Source organism: Drosophila tropicalis, unplaced genomic scaffold, assembly GCF_018151085.1.
Source record: "Drosophila tropicalis isolate 14030-0801.00 unplaced genomic scaffold, ASM1815108v1 contig_393, whole genome shotgun sequence".
In the NCBI taxonomy this organism is placed as follows: domain Eukaryota; kingdom Metazoa; phylum Arthropoda; class Insecta; order Diptera; family Drosophilidae; genus Drosophila; species Drosophila tropicalis.
In genome coordinates this window covers 2,290,571-2,313,707 of record NW_027172855.1, presented here as the reverse complement: position 1 = coordinate 2,313,707, position 23,137 = coordinate 2,290,571, and positions in this window count along the sequence as shown.

Genomic DNA, 23,137 nt, shown 5'->3' with positions numbered 1-23,137 from the left:
CAATGTAGCCACTCTACTTCGATTTTTGCTGTCAGCCTCTCCAGTTTCGGCAGCTTCTGCTTCTGGCTCTGATTCTGTTCTGCTAAGAGAGCCCAAAGAGCTCTCCTAAAGAGCTTTAAATGCCAATCAAGTCATTGCTGTGATTATATGAAGGAACTAGTGGACAAGGCAACAAGACGAGAAAGGAGATACTTGGATATGTTGCGAATGGTTGTGGGTAGCCAATGTTGACCTCGGACCGACACTAGTTGATAATTAATAAATTTCTTCTGCTGTCTTAAGTCCCACACGCGCTCTGCATACATATGTATAAATTGTGATACATTCATTTTGTGTAAGTCTTTATGTGTGCTTGAGTATATATGTACCTTCGTTTTATTTTATGCTCTTCCCAGCTTGTTAAAGATATTATTTAGAGAAGAGTATACTAGAGGCATGATAGTACTTATAGACTAAGAGACATTTATTAATCATTGTTTTGTTTATCATCCCTTTCAGAAGAAATAATGTAAGCTTAAGAGAGGGTTTTGATTAATAAATAAAATAAACAAGTTATATAATTTGCACTATTTTGTGTTTTTTATCTATTCTTTTGTAGTATTTCGTGGTATCTAATTATCCTTAGATATGGATAGCTTTGGTTTAAATCACCAAAACTGAAGAATGACATTCGAAAAGTTCTATAAACAAAGTTTCACTTAATCCCACTAATAAAAGACCAATCTAAGCTACCTGGGCTTAAATTAAACAACATTCTATTCAACATTCTGCTGCATTTGAAACTAGGTACTGAACAAACTTTTTTACTCTGTCTGCCAGCAGAGATTAGTCAGTGATCAGTAACAGCAACGAACCATTAAATATGAAGATTTTCTATTATTCGGCCATAATATTAAGCAATAAAATAATAGAACCTTATTATAACTTATGCTAGGCTTTCGCATAAGAAACTCCCAAGGGTAAAATATAATGTATACTGATAGCAATCAGTCTTTGATTCAATTTACTTTTACAGCTACTCAGACAATGAAACTAGATCATGTTATTTAAAGACTGTTGCTCGAACTTAATAATGCGACAACCATAGACAAAAAATTATAGTAAAGTTAATATAACTTTTGAGATTGATATATGTTTTACCCTGTATATCTGTGCCATTTAAAACTACACAAAATAAATGATAAAGGAGAGTCTACTTAATAGACATATTTGTTAAAAACTCATTAAGTGGAACTCAGGAAAAGGTTTTAAAGGAACATACCTACTTAAAAGTATGCAGTTACAACTACAATTCCATAAATAATATTCTTCACAACAGAATATATTTTTCTTCGTTGTACTTAAATATCCACAAATCGGTAATTTCACGTAATTAAATTCCTTTTAATTGCAGAGCACTTTAAATGTTGATCATCATTCGGTTTCACCTTGATATTACTTTATTCGTAATCCCGCCCACATTGACAGTCCCCCGCCTTTCCCCCACCAACCCCTACCGTCACAGTGCCGCACTTATGTCTCTTTGTGCTTGTCAGAACACACAATATTTTCTCTGCGCTTGTCATTTGTCTCACGTTTCTTAATTAGCAACAGGATAATGGGCTTCGTGCACATGTTTGAGGCAGCGCCCGAATGTATGCAGTAGAAAATTTTCTCATTAATCGTTACGCATACTCGTAATTGCAAAGCAATTGGGAAAAATTTCATTACAATCTCTGTGGACGCAAGAACAAACAACATACACAACACACCAGACGAACCCAGAGAAGAGGAAACCCAGCATGCCCGTAAGAACAAAAAACCAAAAAGAAAAAGGGCTGAAAAGTAAAACTTTCTGGTGAATCTTGTGAACGGAAATTTGAGACAGGATTATAAATCAATTTTGTACAAGGCAAGACAGGAATGAACAAAGTAACGACAACCAGAAAACAAAAAGAAACATAATAAAAATACAAGCAAACCAAAAAGAAAAAAAATAACACAAAACAACCAACCAAAAAAATAAAAAGGGAAAACGACAAGAGAAGAACGCCTTTAAGCTTCTTTTGATTCCCCACAGAAGCAATTTCCTCTATATATAGACCCCATATATATGAATTATATATGTATATATGTACACCTCTATATATACAAATAAATATATGTATGTAGGTACATATAGGCGTTGGCGATTTGTTTTGTTTGCCATTAGGTTTTTTGGCTATTGAATTTCATTGTGCTGCTCCCAATGCCGTAATAAATTTAATATGGGTCATTTGTATGACATTCTGGCTAGCATCTCCATTCAGTCTCCTTTCCCCACATTCCCACTCCAGTTTTCTTTTTTACTTCTCTTCCTGTTTTGCTACCTATATAGCTTTTTATTCCACTTTTTTTTTTTTGGTTGCCTTTACCATCGTCTATCACTTTGTATGTATATGGGTCTTGTTTTTTTGGTGAATCATATTGAAGGTCGATTGAAAAGTTATTGGGGTTACGTGTTTGTGGGTCTTAGGAAATGACCCTAAATCTTGGCAAAATCTAAATAAAATAATTTGTTGATATAGAAACATGATAAAGAATGTCTCCAATAACACAGACATAATTATTAGGAAAAAAATTGTTCGTTATTCACAATCAGTATTGCTTCATCGGGGGGAAAATCTACCTAAGTCAGGGTTCGAACCGAAAACAAAGAATTGTAGATTTTAGTAGGTATCCACTAAGCCTTAAAATTTTTAGGGCATGATTTGTAAATCGTCTGTTTTATTATGGGCTTAGTTCTGAATCCTTTTAATCAGTAACTGTTGCCAATACCATCTAAATTAACTCAAACAAACTCATTAATTATTTTAAATTTTATTTATATTGTTGTTGGCATTTCGAATGTCATAAGTTGGCCACTAAAATGAATATATTAAAATGAATTGTTATAATAATTTTCAATTTTTAAGTAATGCCTTAAACACATCTCGGTGTATTTGGTTTTTGGGCTGTTTTGCCTGCGCTTCATGTTGAGTTTTTCTTTTTATTATTTTTGGTTTGTTCTGTTGTTGCTGCTTCTCCTGCTAATTCTGTTTTTGCTTGGGTTTTTCGGGACCAGGGCGCAAAAACCCAACAAAAGGCGCAACAAAGCGTGCTCTCGTTCTTAGTTCTCAGCTCTTGACGGCGCCGACGACGACGGCGACGCTCCACGTCCTTTTTTTGCTTGTCTTTCTGCCAATGACATGTTGCAAATTAAAAAAGGGTATATGCCTGAACAATCTTGTTGCGGTTAGCCACTCACTCTCTCTGGCCACTGCCACTGCTTTCTCCGTCCTGTTTTCTGACCAGTTCTGCATGGGATGGCCGCCTGTCGACAGGGTGGCCAAAAAGTCCAACCGTTGACTCTAGGGTCAAGCGGTTAGCCCCCGAGAGTCCGGTAACAGCATTTTAATGATGCCCAACAAAAGCCTTACACATAATTTGATGACAAACAATTTGTGCGTAAGTTTCCTTTGTCTTTAAAGTTTATTTACTTCTCCTTTCGTCCTTTTCTATCAACAAAGGCAAAAAGAATACCAAGGCGAAGGCTACAACAAAAACTCTAGCAAGATGAAAAGGCATCTTAAATATTCCTCTGTAAGAAAAACAGAAAAACAACTTTTGCCAAAAACTGCCATAATTTTGCTGAGAATTTACCAGAAAAGAAGCCAAGCAAAGTCTAGCACTTACGAGCAACTAAAGACTTGGAAAGCTAAGTGGAATTTAATAAATGCTTCCTTCTAAGTTTACCTAATGCTCCTTTGAAGTTTTTGTATTTTGGTTTCTCCCCCCAATCTCCAATAATATGGGAATCTGTAACCGCAAAATGAAATCTGTCAACAAACACGGACACACACAGAGCTGAGCCAAGTGGAATTGGTTGGGCTAAGCTGAGTCTCAAGTCCCTTGATAATATCGATTACTTCTGATTAATTAGGTAGTGTAAATATAGCAGTCCTAGTAGGGACAGCAAGGGTTAATTGGACTAAAATTGAGAATGGGAATAAATAATTTGTCGTCTTGTAAATCATTAAAATTCATTGGAGTGCCAGGCGAAGTTTTCCATATTAATTTCACAATTGAACGACCAAATAATAAGGTTTGCCTTCTAGTGAATGAATTAACAAGCACAACAAACTAAAGCTAAGTTGTAAAGTCAATTCTCTTATTATAAGCTCATGAAACAAATAAGATTATTCTGCCACGGAAAACATATTATAAACACAGTAATCCCAACTGCTAAAGACATGATTTGTCAAATTATACATATGTATAGGCTTTACTTTATTTTCGACTAGGTCTCTCGTATTTCGATATTGAAGTTTTGGTCCACTTGAAAAGCCAAGCAATTTGGTCTTGGTACTTAAATTTTATGTAGTTGTTGATAGGCGGCCAAAACTCATACAAAAATGGACACAAAAAGAAATAATAATGCAACTTAATCTCTGTGTGTTGCCTGTACTATGTATGACAAATCGTTCTTATCGTTGGACATATAACATAAAAAAATATATATGTACATAACATACTATATACTCGTAGAAACCAAGGGGAACAATTCACACGCACCAGAAGCTGATAAAGATGTTTGCCTCGTTGTCTTTTTTTATGACTTCAATTAACTGCCGTGCCGTGTCCGTGTTGCTGTCCCTAGTTCTGTCCGTGTGTCTCTGAGAGCTGAGAATGAGGATTTGCGTTCATAATTTTTTATCTGCTACTGTTGCTGCTGCTGCTAGCTAAAGTTGTTCTCATTGTTGTTTCATTCATGTTCTTGTTCGTTTTGGTGTTGTTATTGTTGTTGTTGTTGTCTTTGGCATGCATCATTAGTTAGCTTAATGTAGTGTATGGATATCGTTGTTGGCCACGCCCATATAGGAGCAGGTGCCCCATGTCCAAATACCCATAATCTCCCCCATTCCACCCCCTCCAACTAGCTATCCATGTATCTATTTTCATTCCCAGGACGGTCTTTGTTCTTTGCCTCTCTGCCTGAGTGGCTGGCTAAGCTAGCTGGTCATCAGCAAGAACAATAATAGAGGCATATATAGACATGGATATAGATACCAATCACGATTTCAACACACACTCACACACGCTAGAATGAAAGATATGTCCAATGTAGAAAAACGGCAATCAATTGCCAAAATTGAACAGTCTTAACGTTTCGCTGCTTTTCTCTACATTTTTGTGCATACAGTGAAACTTCTCTTAGGCGTATATCTCTCATAAATTGACCAATTATGTTAAATATTTGAAATAGAATAGGGCAATTAATAATAACTTGATAACATTATTAAAACAACAAATTTCTGCTACAAAATGAAAGAACAAAAAAAAAATGCAGATACATGCCAAAATTTGTTCCTAAATCTGAATTTAATATTTTTCGTAAATTTAAAATATGTTTTTTGGTGAAACTTGAACGCTTTGAGTTAAACATATTGAACTTTACCCTAAAGGCCAACTTTAAAAACATGGATTTTCGTCTTTTGGGAGACTTTACTGTAAATATTCGTTTGGTCTAGATAATCGCCGCAAAAACGGCTCCCACTTATGCTCACTGGGCCATTTAGACGGTAACCAGCATAGACTCTTGGCCATGGTTACGACTTCTACCACGGCCCTAACCTGACTAAAACCTAGTGTTTAGCAGCATCAATTTCCCTCTTCACCGACTAGGTTGTTCCCTTCTCATCATCATAAGCTTCTCATCGCGGCCTTTGTGTGTTTGACGTTTATGTTAACATGTGTGTGTGTGTGTGTGTGGGTGTGGGTGTTTATACAGACATATGTATATGTGTGTGTGTAATATGCGTGTCTCACTTCCACTAACACTCCCCCTCACATTTACCTCATATTGTGAGTGTGTGTGTGTGGGTGACTGAGCATCTGCGGCGTGCCAGGAAGCTTGGGTCTGGAGCAGCAACAGAAACTGGAGATTTTCCTAACCATCCGCTTTATGTCTGTCTGCCGCGTGGCTGATTCGCTGTTTTTGTCTTTGCCTTGCAATGCGGCACAGTGGTTTAAAGCTAAAAAATAAACTGATGATGATAATAACAAACTAAACACTAAGAGCGAGAAAACCGTTGAAAGATCTATGACTTGGTTTGGTTAAAAAAAGGGTTTTGCAATACAGGTTAACACAAAAAGGTTTCCAGTAGAATGTACCCAAAAGTCGAAATCAAGATAGTTTACGGTAGTTCATCTTTGGTTCACCTTTTGCTCCAGATTGCTACAAGAAATACAAATTTAATTTTTGTTTTTGTTGTGAATTTTCAAACATTTTTTAAATAAATCTAAATTAATAGTTATTGCTTTAACAGCTTTGACTGAAAACGATTCAAAATATCCGTCATGCCGCTTTTTTTGTCTAATCATAGAATTTTTTTAGAAATTCCTTGGACTAAATATTAATATTAAATATTTTTAATAGTTTTGAAAACTAAACTCTCTTATTAATTATATATTTGGCCTAAAACTCTTATATTTATGCCACTGTGTCTTATTGTAGCCTTTGTTTAACTTTCCCATTGGCTTCTGCTTTTTGTTGCTGCTTTGTTTCGGTTAGGAGTTAAAGTTGGATTGGGTTGCTTTGTGGGAGACATGGCGTATGGAAGGATGCGAGTGCCTTGTGCCTTTATGGGCACAGGAGGCGGGGGGAAATACCCATAAAAAATGCTCGAGGTTGTTAAATTGACAACGTTAAACACTTTGTTTGGCATTTTCTGCATTATTAGGCCGAGAACTGGCGTCGTCTCTGTAATTGATGCCCAACCCATTGTCGCGCCGAATCTGCCCCCATCTTCATCATTTTCTCACTCGCTTTTCACTGATTTAAATGGCTCAAAAGTTAAGTTTTTGTAATGCGTAAGCGGCTTAGACATGACAAAGCGAGAGCGAGAGAGAAAGAGACGAGGACGAGGACGACAACTCATATATGTATGTCTGTAGTATGGCAAATGTGTATATGTTTGTGTGTGCATTGGTAAGGGGAAGGTTGGCGGTAGGGGCAAAAACCTTTTGGCTTTTGGCATCGTCAGTTGATTTCACTGTCAATTTAAAATGACATTATTATATTGAAAAGTTTTTAATCCTTTTAAGTAGCTGCTGAAAAGGAAGTGAGATTTTGCCGCTGCTTCAGCTACTGTCCACAGCTTGTTTTATGCATAAATTCGATTAAGTGCCCAGAGAAAAAGAAAGGGCAAGAAAGAATAACAACAACAACGAAAGGGGACGAAAAGGTTAAAAATCTCTGACTCTGACATCCTGCGCATCCTGTCCGATGCGCTTCTTTATCCTTAAATTAGGCACGAGCGCACGTAAAGCTGTTGAATGTCAGTCATGTCAAGGAGAAAGGGCCAAGTCGCAGAGTCGTAAATTTCTCCTACTCCCCGGCCCCACTCCGCCATCAACCCATTCCCCATAAGTTCTCTCTATCTCTCTTTCTCCCGTTTTTTATGACAAAAAGGCAAAAGGATTATGCTCGCTGGCTCCGCCCCTCCTCCACCATCATCCTGACACATACATACAACTTTTATTTCCCTACCTACGCCTTCTTGCTAACCGTTTCAAGCAAATCACATAAAATGCAAAAACGTATTAAAATTGACAATAAAGCGGCTTTTTATGTTTATATGCATGAAATGACTGACTCGATGGTTTGGGTGGATGGTTGGTTGGTTGGTTCGGTTTGGTTTGGTTTGGTTGAGTATAGCAAACGATAAGAGACCCCAAAGCCGAGGCAGAGGCAGGAACTTTAAATTTTTTAAAAGCCGAACCACTTTAAAGCTCGTTATGCATTTTTTATGTGACCTCGCTTTAGCAACAACAACAAAAGTAAAAGCAACAAAAAAAAAGAAACAATAAAAAGTACAAAAATAAAAAAGAAGAAAGAAAAACCAAGTTAGGTCCTGTTTATTTGCCACTTAATTTGCCACAGTCTGTTTGTGTTGGCTCCTTTCTCCCCTCAACCTCTTCTTCAAGCTCGTCTCCCCCAATCCTTATGTTCGCCTTGTGTTTTCTCAATTGCTGTAGCCACTGGAGTACAAAGTATCCGCTCAGCTGCAACTTATGAGCACCCTCTGCATCAATGCTCTACCTTCACCTCGACCAAGCTACCATCATATGCATATACACGTGTCCTGCCAGCAGTTGTTCTTGTTGTTGTTGTTGTTGTTACTGGTGTTGTTGCTATATACTCAATGTATTCCCTTTCCCCAACCCCCAAAACTCCCCCATACTAACAACTTGAATGTTATTTGTTCGTTTTCTTTGGCAAGTTTCCTTTTGCATACTCTATGGGGAAATTCATGGGATTAGCTTTTCATATGCAACTTGTGTCGATGGTATAATCAAGAAATTAAATCAATTTTCAATCTGCCAACGACACATGCTGAAAACTTATGACAAGTTTACTTAGAAATTTATTTATAAAGGGCATTATACAATTATTTTAATTCATTTGCATTTAGTAAGTAACTAAATATTTTAGATTCTTGATGTGTTGTGTCTAAAAGAACAACAAGAACTTTTTGAATGTCGTTCGTTTTTAGTATACTTCGTTTAGTATACTTCACGTTGAACTTTTCATTCAACACATATGTGAGTGAAATGCCCCACAAAGTATGCAATGGCTGAAGAAGTAAGTATTCCTTATTTTCTATAAACTTATACCTTCTCCTGTGCCTTGTAACTCAAAAATGGCTTATAAGAAAAATTTGTTTTAAGGATTGTGTGTTTTTTTTTTTTAAATCGTTTTATACTTATTTCAAATAACGAATTCTTAAATTGGCTGTTGTTCAACTGAAACAAATAGTTCACATATTTAGCCTAAGAGAATATTCCTTTCGCCCAGCAGATACTTTTCATATGTTACCATTTATATATTATAAGAGCATTTAGTCGTCGTTATATTGTTATAATTATTGTACTTTTCATTCTTTTATTTTTTGACTATTCTTATGGTTTTTCTTCTACTACTTTCCTTTTTTTTTTGTGAGTTATTACGGCAACTTTCAAAGCATAAAAATTTCTTACTACTTGCCGGCAACGAAGCATAAAAACTTATGACTTGTCTATTCGACACACACACACAAACACACACACCCAGACACAACTGAGTTGGCAAGAAGCGTTTGAGGAAAAGAGATCCATATCACCAGCCCACTTAAACCCACATGGCCCCCTCCCATACTCCATATATGTACATTTTTCCGAGCAGCCTTTAGCTGCTTGCTTGCGCGCTTGCTGTTGCACTTTGTTTGTTTGTGCCGGTAATATTTCCTTAAATCGAGTAAACAAGTGGAATTCAACAAAGCGGAAACGGAAGCACAATGCGTAGCTTCTGCCCTATGTTGTTAGTGTTGGTCTTACCTACACACACACACACACACACACACACACACACACAGATACACACTCATTCATATATGAGTGTTGCTGCCTTCACGTACGCGATGTTGTCTCAAATATGGCGGCAAATATACTCAGCTGCAGCAACAACTCGAGATGATGATGCTGATACTCTGCTTGCCTCTTCTCAACATGGATTTTTTTTTGTTTTTCCTGGAAATTGCTGTTAAAAATAACAAAGCTCATCGTGAGTTTTCGCTTGCTTGCCAAGATGCTTCCTTCCTTCCTTTTCACAGTTTCATTCGCTCCCCAGATCCTTTAGCTTTCTTACTTGTTGTTTTTATTTCCCTCAGTAGTTATGCCGCTTCCTGCCCATTCTGCCCATTGCTCTTCCATTTGAAATTGAGACATCAGCAAACGGCAATCGTATCTATTTGCACTGCTAAATGGCATAATCGAGGCTGACTCCGTGCAGGAGACCAAGGACAAGCTATACAACTATAGAAATGTTCCATTCTGTGGTCAGTAAAATAAGAAATTTCAAAATATCTAAAGTCTAGTTGTTTTTTTTTCTTTCAGAATGTTATTCTCCTTTTTTTTAAAAATAACAATACATTAATCACAGATTTGTCATCAAGTCTACATCAAGAATCGTACTTAACGTGATTTTCAATCAATTGTTATCGACTTATTGCTCATAGTTTAAGTACTTCTTCTTTTGTTACATAGTTCAAACAATTAACTATTTATATACTTTTTACTTGCAACATTCTTTTCTTTGAATAATACTTTAATACTTTATTGGAAATGAACGTTGTTGTTGTTTTTGCAGTGAATTTTATAACCAACTAACTTTGCTTTGAGATACTCACACAGATCCTGCTACTTAAGTGGGTGTTCTTCTCAGTATGGTTTCTCTTATGATAAACAAAGGAAATTTAAAAACAAAGACATAAAAACATTAATCATATTATCCTTTATTATGCATATCACCTTTGCGTATTGCAAAGAATTTTTAGTATTTAAAGACTTTAATGGATTCCATTTAAAAAACCATATTTAATTGCTTATTTCGATGTTCATTGAAATGTTTATTTTTTCACTAACCTCCTTAACATGAGTACCTTCTCATGTTTCAATTATAAATATATATATATCATTCTATATATATGTATATGTATATAAGTATGAAATACGTAGAGTTATGGATTATCTGCATGCCATGTAAAATGCAAAGGCAACAATGAATGAGCATTTTTAGCAGTATTAATTATTCAAAAACCTCAAATGGAATAACTTGTTTTACACAAGTACGTACTCCATATTGTTGGTTTGACTGCATCATATGTCCTGTACATCACACACACACACACACACACACTCATAGTCTCACCCACTTCCATTCACTCACATTTTTGCCCGTTTTACAGGACAACGTTGTTTTTATTTTATGTTTGTTAGCTGACTTCGCTTTCAGCTCCCAGCTTACGGCTCTTGACTCTCAGCCCACAGCTACCAGTTGTTCGAAACACTTTATGTGGGCGTCGTAGTCGTCCGGTTTAATGCAAACATTGCATGTCCAAGCCAGAAAATGTTGCCTCTACGTCCAAGTGCCTCCATCCATACACACATATGTATGTACATATATTGAGCTAGTCTGGCCTGTCTGGGCAAGTGGGGTTGGGGGGCTGGTCAAAAGCAGTGTGCACGGCAGGGCAAGGCATTTCTGGTCCATCAAATTGTGTGCGGCATATTGGGTCAAGAGTGAAAAGTTGCAACGCATTAGCTTATTGATCATTGCGGGTCAGGTGGTTTTGCTAAATTGAAAATTTTCCCCATGTTTTATATATATGTATATGTATCATATATATTTTGTATGCCTGGGCAGCTTTTGCAATCTTCATTTTGGTTAGTAATAATATTATTGAAAGTGGATCACACTCAAATAAATTGCTAGATATTAATGTAGTTTCTCAACTGAAATCCTTTAGGGAAAATTATGAAGACAATTTTTAAAACATCTTAAGCTTGAAATAAAAATATATAGTTTAATATTAAATAGTTTGAATATACATTTAGTAGGATTTGTTTTGTCCATATGAAATTTGAATGTACATAGATATAGAGTTGACTTTTATTTGTTTAAAGGAATTTTTAGTCTATTTAAGTAAATGTATCTGTTACTTTGCTATAAATGCATGTCAGCATAAAAATGATTTATGCTCTGGGATTTCTTGATCGACTTTTTTTTAATTTCAAAAACAGAAACTAATTTTCAATATATATTTTTATAATTTAATACCACCTGAAATACCTCTAGGTACATCTACCAACCATTTTTTTTTATTTAACCACACAGTTTTGTGCTCGCCATTGATAGCCAAAAAAAAAGAAAGAAAAATGGTAAAAAAATTGTAAAACCATAAAAAAAAATTTTCAATATATTTTTTTATAATTTAATACCACCTAAAAAACCCCTAGGTACCCCACCAACCATTTTTTTATTTACTTTAACATTAGCCATATATATTTTCTTTATATGGCAGCCAGATCGGTTAGCAAATTGTTGAACCATTAAATGAATATTAAATTTTGCAGTTTTGTTGTCTGTTCTTATGCATGCAAACATTTCCGCCTGCAGGGCATTAAAAAGACCGCACAAAATCAAATATTTTAACATGGCCCATTGTTTCGCATTGTTTAATTGTTAATGCAAATACGAAACACGGCGGCAAAAATACAACAAAGCACTGCACAACGACAATAACAACATATAACAAAAGCAACAAAAATGGCTTTTTGTTTATCTAGCTCTTGTTTCACAAAGACACAAGTGTCCTGTGACAACAAACATGAATAGGCCTTTAAGCCTAACTAGCCACGCCCTAACCAATTATAATGAATGTTAGTAGAGTCCAGGCTATTTGAGGGAGTGAGTGAACGAGTGAATGAATGGGTGGGTGGGCGTAAGAGTGAGTGAATGAATGAGCGACTGTAAGTTGATATGTTGGAATAGAGTGACATAAATGTGAAGTCAAAGTGCGAGCTGTGGACGAAAAAGGGGAAACCCCCAAAACGATAATAATCTTCATTTGCTCGAACTCAGACATTGGCCCTGGAGTCCCTGTCTAGTCGTTTGTAAGCTTTGGAGCCTGGAAACGGAATCGGAATCTGTTTGTGCCCAGCCAAGAGGACAACATGTCCCTAGCCCATTGTTGTCCATATCTCTAACATACACTCCCTTCTCGCTCTTCTCTGTGTCTACCAATTGATGTAACTGTAACTGACCAAAAATGTCCAACGTCTTTTTGACTGTCTATTTAGCCAGTGATTTGTCTCTCTCTCTCTGTCTCTCTATCGTCCTTCGTTCTACGTCCTACCCTTTTCCTACATGTAAGTATATCTGAATATGGAGTTTTTCCCCACTCTCAATGCCCATTCCTATTGTTCAACTAATTGGCAGTTCAACAGCCCCAACTGTCCAAAAGTTGACTCGGAAGTTTATGTTGATTGTTTGTGTTTGTGTGTATGTGTGTGTGTGTGTGTATCAAATGATTATGCAATTTCAATTAAGATTATGCAAGTGCATTAAATACAATAAAGCACTTAATATACATGGTTATCCATTTGATTACTGACAACTCGAACCAGGCAGGGGCAATTGTTTAAGCATGTACTAGAATGCCAAGATGTACATATGTATGTGCTAAGATGATTGACATAGTTGGAAGCAGATTGAGTCCAGACTGTAGATTACGCAGGTGCAACTTCTTCTACTGACTCCCAAGTAGACCAACTTTGGGGTTTTGGGATTCTAAGTGATGGCTTTTCAAATGACTTTTCAGTCTTGAAATAAGCCATCAAATAGCTTGCCTCAATTGCAAAGAGACTGACATTTGAATGTTCGGAGTAGTTAATTAACTACTAATTATGGACTTCATTCGAAAAAGTCATAGAAGCAAAAAACAAAAAATACTATTAGTTAAAAATTAAACTTGGATAAAGTTAAATTTACAAATTGTTGGCGAGTAAGATAAAATCGAAGGTCCTGCAGGAGACAAAGTGTGAGGCATTTCCATTCAGGTTTCCAATCTCCATTCTTTCCAAGTTATCTAGAAACAATGAATATTCCAAACATAAATTTTGTTACGATAAAGGCCTTGTATTGATACTCTGTAATTGTAACTTTTTGGAATGAGTGCAATTGCTATGTGATTGAAATTTCCATCCAAGTGTAAGTTACATAATGGAAACCAAGTGCGAAACTCATTTAAACCAAGTATGTCGTAAACATTTCAATAATTTCTGCCTTGAAGGCTTATGCTAAAATTTTAATTTCTAAATAAACTTTGCGTGTTTTTTTTTCTTGCTATGAAAACCTTTGTTGGGGTTTGGGGCGTGTCAAAAGCATAGATGGAATGAGGAAGAGTGAGAGAGAGATGCAGAAAATTGAAAGGAAAGAAAGCGGGGAAAAAAAAGTTATGATGTACATAGAAGAAAACCAAAAATAAACCCAAAAACCCTTCAACCGAACTTTTCTCTTCTCTTAGAACCAGAGCAAATGAAGTAGTGCATGAGTGAGTGCGAGTGCATGTGAATACTCTTAAATGTGTATGTATGTATGTGGGTGTGATTGTGAGTGTGCAAGTGTTTTTATTAAAACCAAATGACAAAGTTTTCCCTTGAACAGCAGCCAGAGCCAGAGCCCAACAATGTCAACAACAGCCAAAAGCTAATTTACACTTTTGTTGTTTCGGTTACTTTATATACATATATGTGTGTGTACGTGTGTGTAGATGGCTCTATGTGTGTGTGTGTGTGTATGCGGGGGGTGTGTGCATGCCACGCCTCTTTACCAGTTTTACGCCATAATGGAAAAACTATTTTGCTAGGAACAAATGTTGTCAAAAAATTTGTGAATGCTAAAAAACACTCAACACAGTCAAGTGAATGGGTGCAGAGTAAAAACTAAAAAATTGCCCAAAACAAAATAAAAAACAAAAAAACTAAATGAGAGGAGAAAACAGTAAATGGGAAAAAGGAAAAACAAATCAAATGTGTGAACTTTAACACTATTTACCGCCAAAAGAGTGTATGCAACGGGAAAAAGTTTATTCATTTAGCTGAACGAGCGCAGACGGCATCTGCCACGCCTCCAAGCAACCAACCAGGCAGCCAACAAACCAACCATCCAGGCCAGTCACCCACTCACCAACTCACCTCTTCCAACCTCTTCAGCAATCTGTGTATGGAGAACAGACATGAAGTATTTCGAGTTCATTTGGCGCCCAAATGTGGTCTCACTTCAAATTACTTATGTAAGCATGTAAGCTCATTAGAATGATATTGAGATACAAACGTTTATACAAACGAGATAGATGTGTATCTTTGATATAGAACCTTTTGTTAGGGTACCTATAATAAGATAGCTGCAAATGAGAGATTAAACCAAAGCTAATGAGGCCTGACTTCAGGAGAATGGTAATTAAATGAATAGAATGGCATTAACGATTCGATGTGGACTACAAACCAATATTACAAAATTGAAACATAAAAAACAAAAATATAAAAGTAGGATATGAAATTAGAGTAAAGGATTGTAAATCAATCAATTATGTTACTTTCCCTCTAAAGCAAAAGTTATCTTTTTAATCACCAAAGAAGAAAGTATCTAAAATCAGTCTTTGTAAAAAAACGCAATCCATTGAGAGTAAAATTAACATTGAATTTTATACCTACATTTATTCTAATCCTTAATCAGGATCTTCCTAGCAGCATTACCACAGGCTATAGGGATTCAATAGATTTGTTAGGTATTTAAACGTTTATTAAGTTAAAAATGTTAACTTAATACCATTTTAATTATCTAAGGCCTAGAGTAGTAACTTCATATGCCTGCCAATTTCTTCTGTTTTTTGCTTTTCATTTTCTGTTTAATCCTTTTACCCTTCGGTTAGTTTTGTGCCTTTTTCCTCTATGATCTACAATACATACATATACGAGTATCCATGCTACCAGGAATAGAAGAGTTGGTCAGAATGAAACTTCACACGCCTGTCCCTTGCACTGGTCTTTTCCCAGTTTGAGGTTGACACCATGTCAGTGCTGAACAATTTATGTGTGTGTGTGTGTGTGTGTGTGACTCACACACTAAACAGCAAAAAAAAAAAGAGAGAGAGAGACAGAGACATGCCAGAGACCTGGTCCACCTCCATGCGAACAGAGAAAAACGCTTTCACCAAAACCGCCAAGCGGCACAAAAACACAGAAAAAAATGAAATGCCCGCGGACTAAGCGGCTAACCGAGCACCTCCTAAAACCCCATCTCAAACCACCCAAGCCAGTCGAACCAAACGAGTCTCAACCCACTGGGAGTGGCACAATAAAAACTAGAAAATCTGTGGCCAGTCAATGCGGGTGCTCAACTCGTTTTTGGGGTTGCTTCGGGTTAATTGTTTTTTCTGCTGACTGTACAATCCCCCAAATCCCGCTCCTACCTCACAGCCCCACCATCAGTTTTTCTGACTTAGGAGAAAAAAAAAAGGCGAAAATATTCTCACAGCTTTGAATAACTTTAAGCAGCCACAAAATATTGGCTTAACGTGCTGGGCGTTATATTTTTGGTTGGCATGCAAAAATAGAAACAAAAAAAGTTGGTTACGAAGAAGCCGTGAAGGAAAAAAAGTGAAACGAGTCTCTGGGATCTCTCCCGCCCGAGGGCCAAGCGACTATATGCGGCGACCCAGCTAGCGACAATGGCGTCCAAGTTCATTTGCAGTTTTTCTCCATTCCAATACGAATTATATTTAGATTCGGGTATCACACAATTGCCAAGAATGCTGTAAAATGCCATACAATGTATGTTTAAAATGCTCTTCAACTTGTTAAACTCTATTCAAAATTTAGTCAACCAGATCCAAGTCAGTTGAGTTTATATTTCTTTACACTAAGCGAAGAGTCAGTTGTACCTACAAATAATGGTAACTAATGCCAATCATCATTTAGTCGGTTATAAAAGACTCTAATGAAACAAAATTCGAGTTAAAAACAATATTTTAACATCTTGAGTTCGCACATAATTATGTGCATTTTAAATCAATGATATGTATCTTAAAATGAGGCTTTAGATCAGATATATCTTTACAGAATATAACACTTAACTATTAAACCGATTCTGACAATTGCGCGCACTTATACAGACACTTATTAGAAAAATTTGATAGTTGACTTCGCGTATTGCAGTGCTCTTTGACCTAGATTTCGATCCTTTTGAAGTTACAAAAAGTGGCGGGTAGGCGGCTTGAGGTTAGCAAATGGTAGCAATATAAATCAACGATATTAAGTCAAAAACAGCACAAACGGTGAGGAGTTTTTTTGAATAGTTACTTAAAAAACTACAAAGTTATTTTTACAAATGTATATATATAATTTAGTTGCAATTTCCAACTAGTTTTAGTTGATATATTATGATCAATTTTAAGCATAGTCTATCTATGATAAAACTAGAATTTGATTAACTTTTTAATATATCTATAGTAACTGTACTTATGTAATAATAAGTTATATTTTTTATTGCTTTTGAAAAAAGAAAGGACAAGACAAAAGTCTTACTCTTTCTTTCCTTTAATTTTATTAAAGATCCCAAAATTCTTATCAGCAAATTTCTTTGTGTTCCGGAAACCGTTGATCTTAATTGAAATGCAACCTTTGTTCTCATAAGCCATTTAAATTTAAGGCCATCAAATTAACAAGTTACTTAAATGAGTTTAAAAAAAATTAATATTCATTGGAAAAGTGCATTAAGTTTATATATATAAATGCATAAAAAAAAACGTTTCGGGTGGCAGTTTTCCATGTTGTCAATTAATTGAATATATACCAGCACTATATTTATTGCATAATATTTTGGCCTTTTTTTTACCAGCGCAGGGCAATTATACGGTCGCCTATGTAGTGCAAAAATGGATCTTTCCTTTTTTGCAATTCTCGTTTTTTAGCCTTACCATTGCAATGGCAACAATTGTTGTTGTTGTTGTTGTTGTCTGTTGCTGCTGCTGCTGTTGTCCATTCCCTAGCCTAGTGCTCATGGATTCCCTATAAATTTTTTACGATTTTATGCAATTGTATAGTTTGCAAAAGTTTGCAGCAGCTATTTTTCGGTGCCGTCGTCGTGGCATTGTTTTAAGCAACAACAAAAACAAAGCCCAACAGCAACGGCAGCAGAGAACAACAATATACTGGTCGACCCCAAAAACCGACACGCCCACTGCTTCCTCCCCCTGCCACAGCGCCCACCAGCCCACCAAATGCGCCGAACAAATGAACTCGAATGTCCTTTATATGCGTTCAGTGTTTATTGTGCCATTTTCTACGCTCACTGTCCTAGGCTCTCTCTTTTTCCACTGAGCTAGAAACTTGGGCAACAATTTGTTGTTGTTGCCGTTCTTGTTCTAAATGTTGTAAGCTTGTTGTTGTTGTTTTTGTTATTTTGGTATTTGTTGCTGTTTTGGGGGTAAGACATCTTCAAGGCCCCCCGCCAGTGGACCGACATCGATCTTATTTCTTTTTTGCGCTTGTTTTTTTGTCTTTAGGGCCAGGAAAAAGCAGTGGAATTAAATTCTACATAATTCATGGCCAACAGCAAAAGAGAAAACTTTAAGAATTGCGTGAGGCAAAAATGAGAAAAGAAAAATATTCTTTTGTCGTCCGACACAAAATCTAATTGCTCTGATAGTTGTAACGCTGAAAAATGTGACAAAACTTGTTTAAAGAAGACTTAGAAGAAAACTTTTAAGTTGATTGAAATTTTTGTGCATAGTTTTTATGGCGAACGCAAGGACAACAACAAATTGAGAGACAGAAAATTCCTTTCATTTCAAAAAGGTCTTGAAGAATTGTTTCATTTTGTATTTTGTTTTAGTCGTTTACACAGCTTTTGGAATAATTAAATTACAAATTCCTAACACAATCTTGACCTACATTCTCTTTCTTATGGCCTATTTAGTTACTATAAGTGATAAATATTAATTAAAATCAAAGCCAATTGAAAACATTTGAAATCGCCTCCTTCCTTCTTTTCAAAAGATAAAGTTTTCAATCCAGATCTTAAACGATCGATAAAGGGGAAGGAAAGGATCATAAACAAAGGCTACTTTTAATTAAAAATCTTTATTCAAGTTTTAAAATGCAAAATTTTCTTTCAAAATATGTAAATTGTTCAATAAACTTTTTACATTCTTTGTTAATTATTTGTCCCAAAAATTATATTCTCAGTTTTCTGGTCTTTGTTGGTAACTTGCCTCCCATTTTACACGCACTCGTGCATCTTAAGAACAATTTGAGCATCAGATGAGAGAATTCTCTTGCAATTCTTGCTAACAAGTCCAAGCCAGAGTACAGAGCTTCGAGGACGAAGGACAAGTAGATGACGTCCAACGTCGTTGCTCATTAAAACTTTTTCAGCCAGTTCGAACTTTTAAGACAAGAGATAAACAACAACAAAAATAAGTGAAAATTATGAATGCAGAAAATAAACACAACAAAAAAAAAAAAAAAAAAAAAACGAAACGCGAAATTTTTGGTAAATGTTAAATTGGAAAAGCAGTTGACTTAAGAGGGGGAAGGGGCAGGGCAACTGAGTTGTTTAAAAGTGTTCGGCTTAAGTTATTATGAAAATATAAAGCTCTGAAAAGTATGCTATGCTTCCTTGCAGGCAATGCTTGAAATATGAAGCCTGAATATATAGAAATATATTGCTAAAAAAAAGCAGACAAAAAAATAAAAAAAAACACAAGTAAAAAGTAAAGAAAAACAAAAAGTCCCGGCGGAAAACATTTCCATTGCATATTTTAATCAAGGGAAAATTGTATTGAAAAAATATTGTTAACAATAACAGGCAACGGGCGACAAGGACAACAGCGGCATTTTTAAATGACCCAACAGGCTGGACAGCCTGACTCAACAGCAGCAACAACAACAACAACAACAACAACAACAACAGCAGCAGCATCTACAGCAACAACAGCGGTGTCGGCAATGGCGGCGGCGACAATTAAAAGTTTTTACTAGCATTCAAATTTTTCAATATAAAACCGAATGGGCAATGTGCCCATTGGAACACAAGCGGCAACCCGTAACTGACCACTAGCATAAAAAAAACGTAAACCAAATGAACGAAACCAAACAACTACAACAACAGCAGCAGTAACAAAAACAACAATCGAGCAGAACTGTAAAATAAAAGAGTAAAGGAAAAGTCGTGCAACATTGCCATACAGTGTAAAAAGAAGCCAGTGGCAGTGGCAATGGCAATGGCATGGAGGCATGTTGAAAGCGCCGCTAAAAAAAAGAGGAAACGAAACGTGCCTCTGCATGAGAAAAGTGCAGAAGGCCCGCCGCCAGCCAGATGCCTGTGCAATATTTGTCTATGAAAGGAAAGTCGTGACAACTGCAAGTGGGGTGGACTGCACCCGAAGGGAGGGGATTGCCAATATAATGGTGAAACGGATGCATGACAGTTGCCTTAATAAAGCTTTAAAAGTGAGTCTTATATGCTCAATAATATAAATAGCTGTTAAAAAATAACCAAACGTTTGTATAAACATAGAATACCTTTTTCATACGTGATGTTTGATGGGAAATATTATTATGAGATATAGTGCCAATTGTACATCTGTATCACTCCCCTGGATTAATAAGTTAAAAACTCATTTTACAAAACCAAAACAAAACTATAGACCAATTTTTACAATAAGACATTTAAAAGAATTATAGAAAAAGTTTAAAGGTTTTAAGTTACATTTTAAGTAATTAAGTTTTATAATGATTGCAATTTTTACTATGTATAAACATAGTCAAATCAAAGTGGAATATTTTGATGTTTGATGCTTTTTATTGTTCTTATAATTTAAAAATTTATAAAAAATGTTAGACTTAGCCTAATTTGGTGAGCGCTACTTAAGTCACATGCTGTATTATGATAATACTACTATTAGATGGGAAAACAAAATTAAATTGAGACTATACATGACCGATTCATCACCAAATTAACTGTAATTGGAAATACTTAATATTTTGCTGATTATGGCAAAAAATCTTAATTGGTGTTTTTTTTTTTTTTAAATTGGATCAAAATCATTTCTTTCAATCATCTTCATTTTGACGTCAATTAAAATTTGATAAGTTGCGACTGAAATAAAATATACTTTTGAAAATCGCTTAGAAATCGGCTCAATACAATTCTGATTTAATTTCAGAATTAAACAGAATTTCCACCAATTTTCAATTATGTTTTACCTTTCACATTGGAGAGAGATCTTTTAATTTGTATTCTGATCCCTAAAGCTAACATTTTTGGTTTTTGATTGCTACAGGCCCCGCTCTGACCTTATCCGGCACTGATAGCAATTGTCACCTTATTGCAAACTTCTTAATCGTTTAATTTAGAAAAAATTTTTTAATGCTAGTGAGCTTATCTTAAATCATTTCTCTTACAATTAACGTATTGCTAGAATAAATATATTAACAAATAAACGTGCTAAGTTTGTTTGTGTGTTTCTCTGACGTAAAATCAATTAAATTGTTTGGATAAATTTTTCGGAATGGAATGCAATGATTTCCTAATCCTGCAGAGATTCAATACGTCTGCAACTTGATAAAGATTTTTAAAGCTCTTTTTTTGTGAATTTTAATTTTAGAATGAATGAATATTTATCTTTATATTTATTCTTAACTTTCCTAAAATACAAAAAAAAAAAATGTATTAAAGATAATAAAATGTGGTTTATGTTTTTTAATATGTTGATTAAGCTAATTAACTTCAACTACAAATTAACTTCTGTTTCTATAATTATTTATTTCTCTATTTAATTATATTTCTATATTTAATTAAGTTTTCTAATATTTTCTATTTATAAACTCATTAACAATTTTTGTTGCCAAGTAACTCGATTGGTGAATCAAATTAAATTACTTTTGATGAGAAGAATCGAAAACAACGAGGTTAATTTAAGTGTACGAAACTCATTTACTTAATTCATTATCATAATACAAAGTAATAATTGAAATTTCAGACTTACACTTTCGGCATTCCTATTTCTGGCACTTGCAATTGTGCATTCAATTCAAAAGCAGCAGGTCAAGTGGCATGCAACAAAACCACAAAGAAATGAGCAAAACAAAAAATTCCGCATCGCATTGAGTAAGTGTGTGTACTAAAAGGAATAAGTTACTCTCTGGCACTCGGTTAAATTTCTCTTCGTTTGCTCATTTTAGTTCATTTGAAAGTGCGCCGGCGTGGAGAGTAAATGCTGGGCCCCCCCCCAACAATGCCTTTGCCTCGTTGGATTTCTTCGAGTCTCATCTTACATGGAGAATAGCTGCAGTTGTTTTCCTTTTCTTGGATTTTTTGTTTTTCCTACTTGATTTGCGGCATTTGTTTAAGGCGGCGGCGGCGGTGGCGGGAGCCAAGTTTGAAGCTGAAGCATGTCAAGCTGTCAACAAATTGCTGGCGATTAGGTCGCCGGCTAGCTAATCCACCCACTCACCAACCATTCGGCCACCCACCGATTCACCTACCTACCTTGGTAATGGGAATAACAGCGGTGGCGGCATCGGCGGCCAGTTTAGACATAATTTGAAAGCGTCCCACACCCAAAATTCGCGGGCATCGCTTACGCAACCTGCCACATGTCAAATTATGCAAAGGTGGTCCACCATCCTCTACGGCGACTATCCCTGCCAGTCATATGCCTCACACCTCACTTCCCCTTCCCACTCTCGCTTCATAAATTGGCATTAGTGGTACTCGGCTCTGGGTTTTTGGGGTGTTCTTTTTGGAGTTGGAGTTTCGTTCGCCTCGTTGTTTTTAGTGCAACGCCAGAGGGGCAGCTTAATAACTTTTATGCGTGTTTGCATATCGGTACCATGCATCGATTTGATGGGAAATATGAGACGAAAAAATGCCTAAAGTTTCCGTCGCTCATCGGAGTTACCCTTTAACAATGTAATTCAATCGTTTCAAATACTTCACCCATTTTGAATAACAAAAACTATCATCATTTTATACATCAACTTAAAAGAATATTTCTATTAAGTAAATAGAAAAATTCCTGTATCAGTTTTAGCTAGAACTTGATGTCAGCCGGTTCCAATTTGACTGACTTAAATATACCTTTTCTCTTCCCTGTGGGCATGTTAGGGTATCAAAAAGTACCATTGCACTAGGGTAAAATTTGGCAGGGTTTTTGCTATAAACCAAATAGATGGCAAAAGAGATTTCGTTTGATTTTTTTATCTCTCTTTTGGGTGATTCAAAAAAATTCAATTGCCATAGCAATTCCTTTGGGTTTCATTGTTACTCGGCTAATTGGATTTTAACAAAGCAAAATCGAGTCGGGATTTAATTTAGTGAGTAGTGAGTTAAGTTTGTAAAAATTTAATAAATTGCCCTTAATCAAGTGTGAAAAACTTTGTCAATACTTTTTTGTTTTAACTGTTAACAAAAATGTTGTTAATGGGTGCATTAAAATGTTGATTTTAGTTATTTTCACCATTTGTTATCAAATTTTACCATTTCGGATTTCTATAAGCAATTTTCATGTTATCTTCAAGAGGAGAAAAATAAAGAACAAAATATTAATTCGCTTAATTCTAATTTTACAAAGACAAAAACAAAATCTTAAAGATTTTTTAACACAATAAATCTGAAATTTAAAAACGAATTTTGTTAAGTAATTTTGTAAATAAGCTTTCTTTTAATTTTACTTTTACTTCTGCTACCAGA